The following is a 7090-nucleotide window of genomic DNA, read 5'->3' on the forward strand; positions in this document are numbered from 1 at the left end:
AGTCAGTGGTATTAGCAATGACAAGCTTTTTGAACTTGAAAGCATACCAAGCCTCAGAATGCATTAAAGGAAGAAATTAACAGTTAATTGGGGAAACAAGACGCCGGAATCCACTACACCTGGCGCGGTACGTTAGGCTAGTCATGTGAGGCGCTTAGAAAAGAAACTTGCTGAGAAATCATGCTTAGGAGCGAAGTTCGAGCACAACGCTTTAACTAGAAACATTGAAATGCTTAAATTATATAAATATAGTGCGCTTTAGGGGGGATAAGAACAACAGAATAAGAAAACGTCTCTTCCTTTCACACACACTCCAACATCGAGGCAGGTCATTTGCGACTAATTTTTTTTTTCGTTCTCTCTGCTTTTCTGACAGTAGCACATCTGGGCTTGTGGAGACCTTGAAAGGTAAAATGCCTATCTCTGTTAAAAGTGGCTACACCGATACTTTTCCGATCACAACAGTGAAGATCGAATATAGTCCTGCTTTACAGTTATCTACAACGGGGTACTTGCAGTGGGTGGCACCCAGCATTACCAACACCATCTGGATTCACAAGGAGGTGGCACACTTGATGCTCCCGAGACGGATTGCTAGTTTACATGCACAAGCTCGGTTTCCGCAACGACGCGCCATGTCGCCAAGGGCGACAGTAGCTAACCGTACGTATATAGAATGTACACACACACACGCACACGCACACGCACACGCACACACACACGCACACACGCACACACACACACACACACACACACACACACACACACACACACAGATAATTAAGATTTCCATGCACACAAGTCCACACATGCTCAATTTTAGTAGTAGAAGAGTTACCGGACGAAATTTGAGCAGCGCGTGATAATGCTCGTAAATATAGAAATATTTCATTTTGGAGCGCGAAAAAACGTAAACAAAAAAGGGAAAGAGAAATGGGACGTCTCTCAGCGACGTATTCTGAGAGTATAAACATCCCTCAGAAGTTCGTAATATTTCTACCTTTGACATACAGAGTAGCACATTTGGAAGAAATATAGTGAAGCAGTGACGGAAGATTCATATTGCCTTTCTGCGCCGGGAAAGCGCCCAATGAGATAACGTCATGTGGAACGCTTACAACCAAGCCGAAAACAACCGGCTAAATCACAGTTGCGGCCTGGCGACATATTGCACTTAATTAACTTTTGTCCAAGGAATTTGAAGACTGCGCTCCTGCGGATGAAGAAGAAATGCCACTGCAATTTAGTATAGTTAGCTGTACAAGTGCACAAACGCACATGTGCTCTATTATACATCAATGACTCGGGTTCACGAAGTTAAATCATTATTCTGAATTCCAAAATGTCATAGACGTTCAACCTAGACGATGTTGCTAGAGAAACAAAGCAGGTGGCGTTGAAGCCATTTATGTGCCACTATAATTAGTTAAACTGGATTTCTATAGGGCCCATGCGCTCGGCTAGTGCGGCGCCATTCATGATTGTGTGCTCCTTTCGTGCGTATTACATAATTTTAAGCACATTACGTTTTTAGACAGCGGTTGATTTGCCTAGCTCACACTCAAAAATGGCCTACAACGTGGTCTGATTTTATGTAGTCCCTATGGAGCTACGGTTACTAAAAGTACCATTATTCACCATAATACAGTAGGTGTGCCATGAGTACGAGAACACAGTAGTAAAGGGAAAGCTCGATCATTTGCACATTCACAAATCCTTTTGGTACAAGTACTCTCGACAGTTATATGGTTCAACGACAAACAATTACAGGGCGATAATCAAAATATGACAGAAGTTCAGAATCTGGAAGCTTGAAGTGGTCAACAGTGGTCGAAGACGAATTGTAACTTTAGCCAGCGTTTCCGCTAAGCGACTGTCTTCATCAGGCTAAGCTGGCGATGACACGCCCGCTCGTTGAAACGTTGGAAACAGTGACATTCTTTGTTGAACTGATGTCAATCACGAAATTGCGATAAGAAATTTAAAATGAGACAGACATTGCCTTCGTCATTTGCATTTTTTGACCTCTTCACACTACAACAGATTGCACAGAGGGCCCACAGGACTGCAATGGTGGTTGCACTAGACAATAACAACGTCTGAAAATAGTCATTTGTCTCATAGGTAAAATAAGTCACAGCATTTCCATTATATGGGTTGCAGGCTCAAAGATGTGTGGCCTAAGGTTTGTTGAGTCACGTATAGACACAAAAGAAGAAGCCATAAGCCTTATCCACACGCCCAAGAAATACCAGCAAGAGATTCAGAAACTGCCACTGCAAATACGGAACCCGTGGCAAGTCACAAATGTCACTCTTCCACAACACGCAGACATACTGGGCTTTTCTTGTTTTCTTCGTAGTGAAGTTTGCAGACGGCATGACGGCACATATTCGTCCACTGGCACCAAGGAGTTTGAAACGTGTTCACCGAGTGCACAAGTAACAGGCGTCAGCACAGAAATGTGTGCATGCACGAGATAAATTTTTCGCAGAAAGTTGCCAACAGGTGTCCAGGTTTCACGTGGCGCGAGTCGTTCGCTCAGTGCACTCGAAATTGGGGCTCTTAAAACTGCAAGGTTTAATGCGCATCGAGCAAGGGATCACGATCCTAGCCTAACGTAACCGCTAATATAATAACTAGCAGTTGTTTGGTCCTTGTCATAGTCTACACAGCGAATGTCGGTGCTGTCTTTGAGAAGCCTTATCAGTATGTCTTATCGATTCCGCCTAGAGTCCAGAGCAAACCATCGGCCATCGTTATGTTTTGACTCCAAAGCTACATAAAATGCGCTTGTCATCGTTTACGAGAATATTTGCTTTAGCGTTCTCAACTTAAGTAAGAGCTGCACATGATGTTGACTTTTCGACGACGATACTAGTCAGAACAATTGTGGAAGGCAGCTGACTTAGTGCTTTCAGGATTCTTCAATGCGCTGACAGAATTAAAGTATTCGTATGTGCCATTTCAAAAACACTATTCTTCAAACTCTTTGCTGTTACTAAGTGCCCGTCATCTACATTTTATAGAATAATAGAGTTCCAACTGTAAAAATATGCGGTTTTGTTCCTTTGATACAGAGGTGCACTACAAGGAAGCGACTTTTGTTACGCAAAGCTGAGGTTCATTTTCATGCTGCTAGAAACATTCCGAAACAATATGCTTGCATGTATATTTAGACATTTTTTTGAAAACTGCCGTATCAAGAAACAACAAAAATACGTGTACATTCAACTAGGGAAATCTGTAGCTACAGGGCATTGCCGAAAATTTTATTGGTGATAATTCATTCCTAGAAAAACAGAAATGTTTTCTCTATGCTGCATAATTTGAAGGTAAGTGACCACCCGAATTTAGGTCCTCGCGTAGACGACGGACTGACAGGTGCACAATATAATTAGTTTTGTCATTGCAAGCATATGCGCCACCTTGCCTTCAGTTATTGTCAATTTATAGTTATCGCTGATTGCATGTCACTTTGCATTTTTATTTTAATTTGTAATCGCTGAAAAGGTAACATGATGGATTGTAAGTAATGTAATAGCGTACCAAAGGTTTACATTCCTGTCCATTGGCTTTGCATGGAACCGGATTTTTCTCAGCGCTGTCAAAATATATATATATCCTCAACTGATGCGCAACAAGGTGGACCCAAGCAACTTTAAAGGTCGTGATCTCTTAGTTGTGGAGCGCATGACCCATAAAAACGGAGGCAGGGAGGGTGAGAAACAAAATTAGGCTGATGCACTCTCCAACGATAGCACCTTAGCCGGTGAATAAACTGAGTTTCAGTAAATTTGAACAAAGGCTTTCTCAGTCTCAACAGAGGCCATCGTAGTGGCACCGATAGAATATGCTCATCCCTGCGGTTGACAACACATCTCAGTCTTCCCAATGCCTCAGTCACAGCGATCCGCGTATTGATACTCTAGGCAACGTCGCATCCAGTACTCTTTAGTCTTTGAAGTAGGATCCACGTTGCCACGTTGCCTGCCTTCTCGCATATTTCTGCAAGCTGACTTTTCACAGGACTCGCCGCACTACTGGCGGTTACCGCTTGAATTCGTACGTTGGTTTCCTGCTGCACAGAAGCTTTCTGAAGGCGTTTCTGAAATCGGGGCTGAATATGGTGTATATGATCGGGTTGAGCATGGAGTTAACGTAGCCAAGCCACAGAAAGACGCTGAACGCGTAACCGCTGGACGAGCACGACGTGCAGAGAGTCATGAGGAGCACGTTGACGAAGAAGGGCATCCAACAGACGACGAACACGCCCGTGATTATGGCCAGAGTCTTCGCGGCCTTGCGCTCGCGCTTGGACTCAAGCGACTCGCGGGAGAAGTGCGGCTGCTTCTGTTGTTGCTTGCGGTCTTTGTTGGGATGCAGCGCTGGTCGCAGCGGCGCCCCGTCGTTGTTACGTGAGACGTCAGACTCCTGCGTGGTGGTCCCGCCGCTACACGAGTTCGGACTGTGATTTTCCCCGGCCACGATTACAGAGATTTCAACGTTTGAAGACGGGCTCTTAGCCATCGCGATCGGAATTTTGCTTCCCGGTTTGTGGCGTATTCTGCGGCGCGCCACCTGGTAGATGCGCCAGTATAGCAGCAAAATCAGTATTAGAGGCACGTAGAATGTGGCACACGTGGCAAATATCTGGTAGCCTACGTCCTGGCTTACCAGGCAGATGCGGTTGACCTGGACCCTATGCTGGAAGTCCGGGTCCTTCCATCCGAATACAGGCGCCACTGACACGGCGACGGCAACAGCCCAGACCAGAAGAATCATAAGCCCGACCTGGCGTGCGTTCCGTTGGCGCACGTAGTCCACCTGAGCCACCGTCCTGTAACGGTCCATGGCTATGGCGAGAAGGTGCAGGATGGACGCTGTGCAGCAGAGCACGTCACAGCAAGTCCACACGTCACACAGTGCGGGCCCAAGCGCCCATTCGCGGCTCACTTCCGCGACTGCCGCTAGGGGCATCACAAGGCAGGCAACCATCAGGTCGGCGACACCCAGCGACAGCACCAGATAGTTCCCGACGCTTCGCAGATTTCGCTCCATGAAAATGGCTGCGATGACGAACACATTGCCCACCACGGTGGCGATTATGATAAGGCCCAGAATACACGAGACGAGCACAACTACGACGAGCCGTAGCTCGCGCGGCACAGTGGCCGGCGAAAGCGCATCATCGCCCTCGGCAGCTGTCGCTGCGGCCGCGTTGTAAGACGACGCGTTTTGACCCGTCAGTGACAGGTTCAGCGCTGCCGCGTCGCCGCCGCCGATCGCGCTTTCGAACATTGTGAGCCACGGGTGTGTATCGTTGCTATCAGTGCCCGTCCAATTCGCAACGTCCGTCGTCCAGTTGCTGCTCAAGTGTGGAGAGATGGTAGCTCTCACTGTGGTTCGAATCGCTGTCTCAAGAAAGATGGTCCCGGTGCGCCAAGCGTTTTCAAGAACGCCCGGCGGTGTTTGGTTCATCTTTGCCTGCAGCCGTGGTGGCACTGCATTCAGGAAGAATGGGCGCTTCCCACGTCCAAGGCTGGAGCGCTGGTCATGCGGTGATGGCTACCTGCACATGGCAACAAAAAGTAAATTTTTTTGCGCGCTACAGAGAATGGTAGCATCGAAAATAAATTTTAACACCTAAATTGGGTTGAGTTGTTCACCTGTCTGTAACGAACCCAATTTACTGCGCCCTCTAATATATGCAGGGTGTTTTAGGCAGCTTGTCTAGCTAAATTGCGCGGTCAGGGAATGCAACAAACTCTGCATTGCTAATTGAGTAACGATGATTGTTTTTATTTCGTGGGCATTCAGGTGCAAAACCTAATAGTGGGTTATTAGAGACACCGTGGCGGGGTTAAATAAAATGCTAAAGAAAATGAAAGTAAAACATAAAATGGCTCCGATCACAAGGCTCTTGTGCTTTTATAAGATTTGAAAACACGAAGGAACCAAACACTAAAAATATTGACTTGCCCTCCCGGCCCTGCGCAAGTGGATGTCCAGCGAAGCTGTTCCAAAAACACTACACCTACTGGTGAAATGTTTTATCCCTTTAGTACAATGGTAGTGGTAATCGCGTTGTGGTCGGTGTGGTAGACCATGATTTGTTTCCTCGACAATTTCAATACATTCTTGACGAATATCCAAAGACGACCAGTACCACATGGTTGGTTGAGTGGAGTCGTTGTAGCATGCGAGTCCAAATATGTGGCTGACAAACGAGAGGAACTGGTCCTTCTGGTAGGATTTCGCAATGTCTACATTAAAGTCACCGACGATAACGACTGGTGTGCCTTTCTCTTGTCTCACCCATGCAAAAGTGCTTTCTCATGAGGTTCTCATTGCCTGTATTGGATGTTCTAGGGTTTCAGTACTGTTGACTGAATAAACAAGCTTTATTGGAACTCTCCGAGGGGAGGTTTCTATCACAGGACCCATAAGTACAGAAGCCCGAAATTGAAACTACTACGCTACGGACTCACGCATGGAGAATCGGGATAGAATATCCTTATATATATTTCGCTTGGATGCTTGTTTTGTGCTTGTTCAGGAGTGAAACGAGTGCTGCTCTGTATGTAATGTGCGTGATTCCAAATAAGGTTTCACCTCCATAAGGCATCACCTCCACCGCGGGACGGCCCAAATTTCTGCCCATGGATGCGGACGCGAGAAATGCCGACCAACAAGAGGCGAACAGCTTTGATATAAAAGAGAGAACAATCAAGCTCGGAAACATCAACAAAGAAGAAAGCCACACAGTGTTCCCAACGCATTGACATTAGGCTAAGCTGCCCAAGTGCTTGGCATATGGTGATAAAAACTAATGATCCTTGTTTACTTTCTTTGCCTGAATAAAGAATCACGTTTCTCGGTTAATTGGTCAAGCATCTGCGAAGCCTACGGGAATTTGCGGTTTATGCAACTGATGTGTGAGCCGCTATAAGACCGATTGCTTGCATAACAAAGACCCATGTCCCTGTGAGCATTTGCCTCCAACGTGAATTTTCTTTCTACTGCATTTTGATGTTTACGTAAGGAATAAACGGATTCATGCAGTCTTGGCACCTGCGCTCATAGGCAA

General features: G+C 46.2%; 1 pseudogene; it reads right to left on the reverse strand.

Moving 5' to 3' along the window:
* Nucleotides 1–846: 846 nt before the first annotated feature.
* Nucleotides 847–5498, reverse strand: LOC142572590 (5-hydroxytryptamine receptor pseudogene; annotated as a pseudogene).
* Between the last annotated feature and the right edge of the window lie 1592 nt (nt 5499–7090).

This window comes from Dermacentor variabilis, chromosome 2, assembly GCF_050947875.1.
Source record: "Dermacentor variabilis isolate Ectoservices chromosome 2, ASM5094787v1, whole genome shotgun sequence".
In the NCBI taxonomy this organism is placed as follows: domain Eukaryota; kingdom Metazoa; phylum Arthropoda; class Arachnida; order Ixodida; family Ixodidae; genus Dermacentor; species Dermacentor variabilis.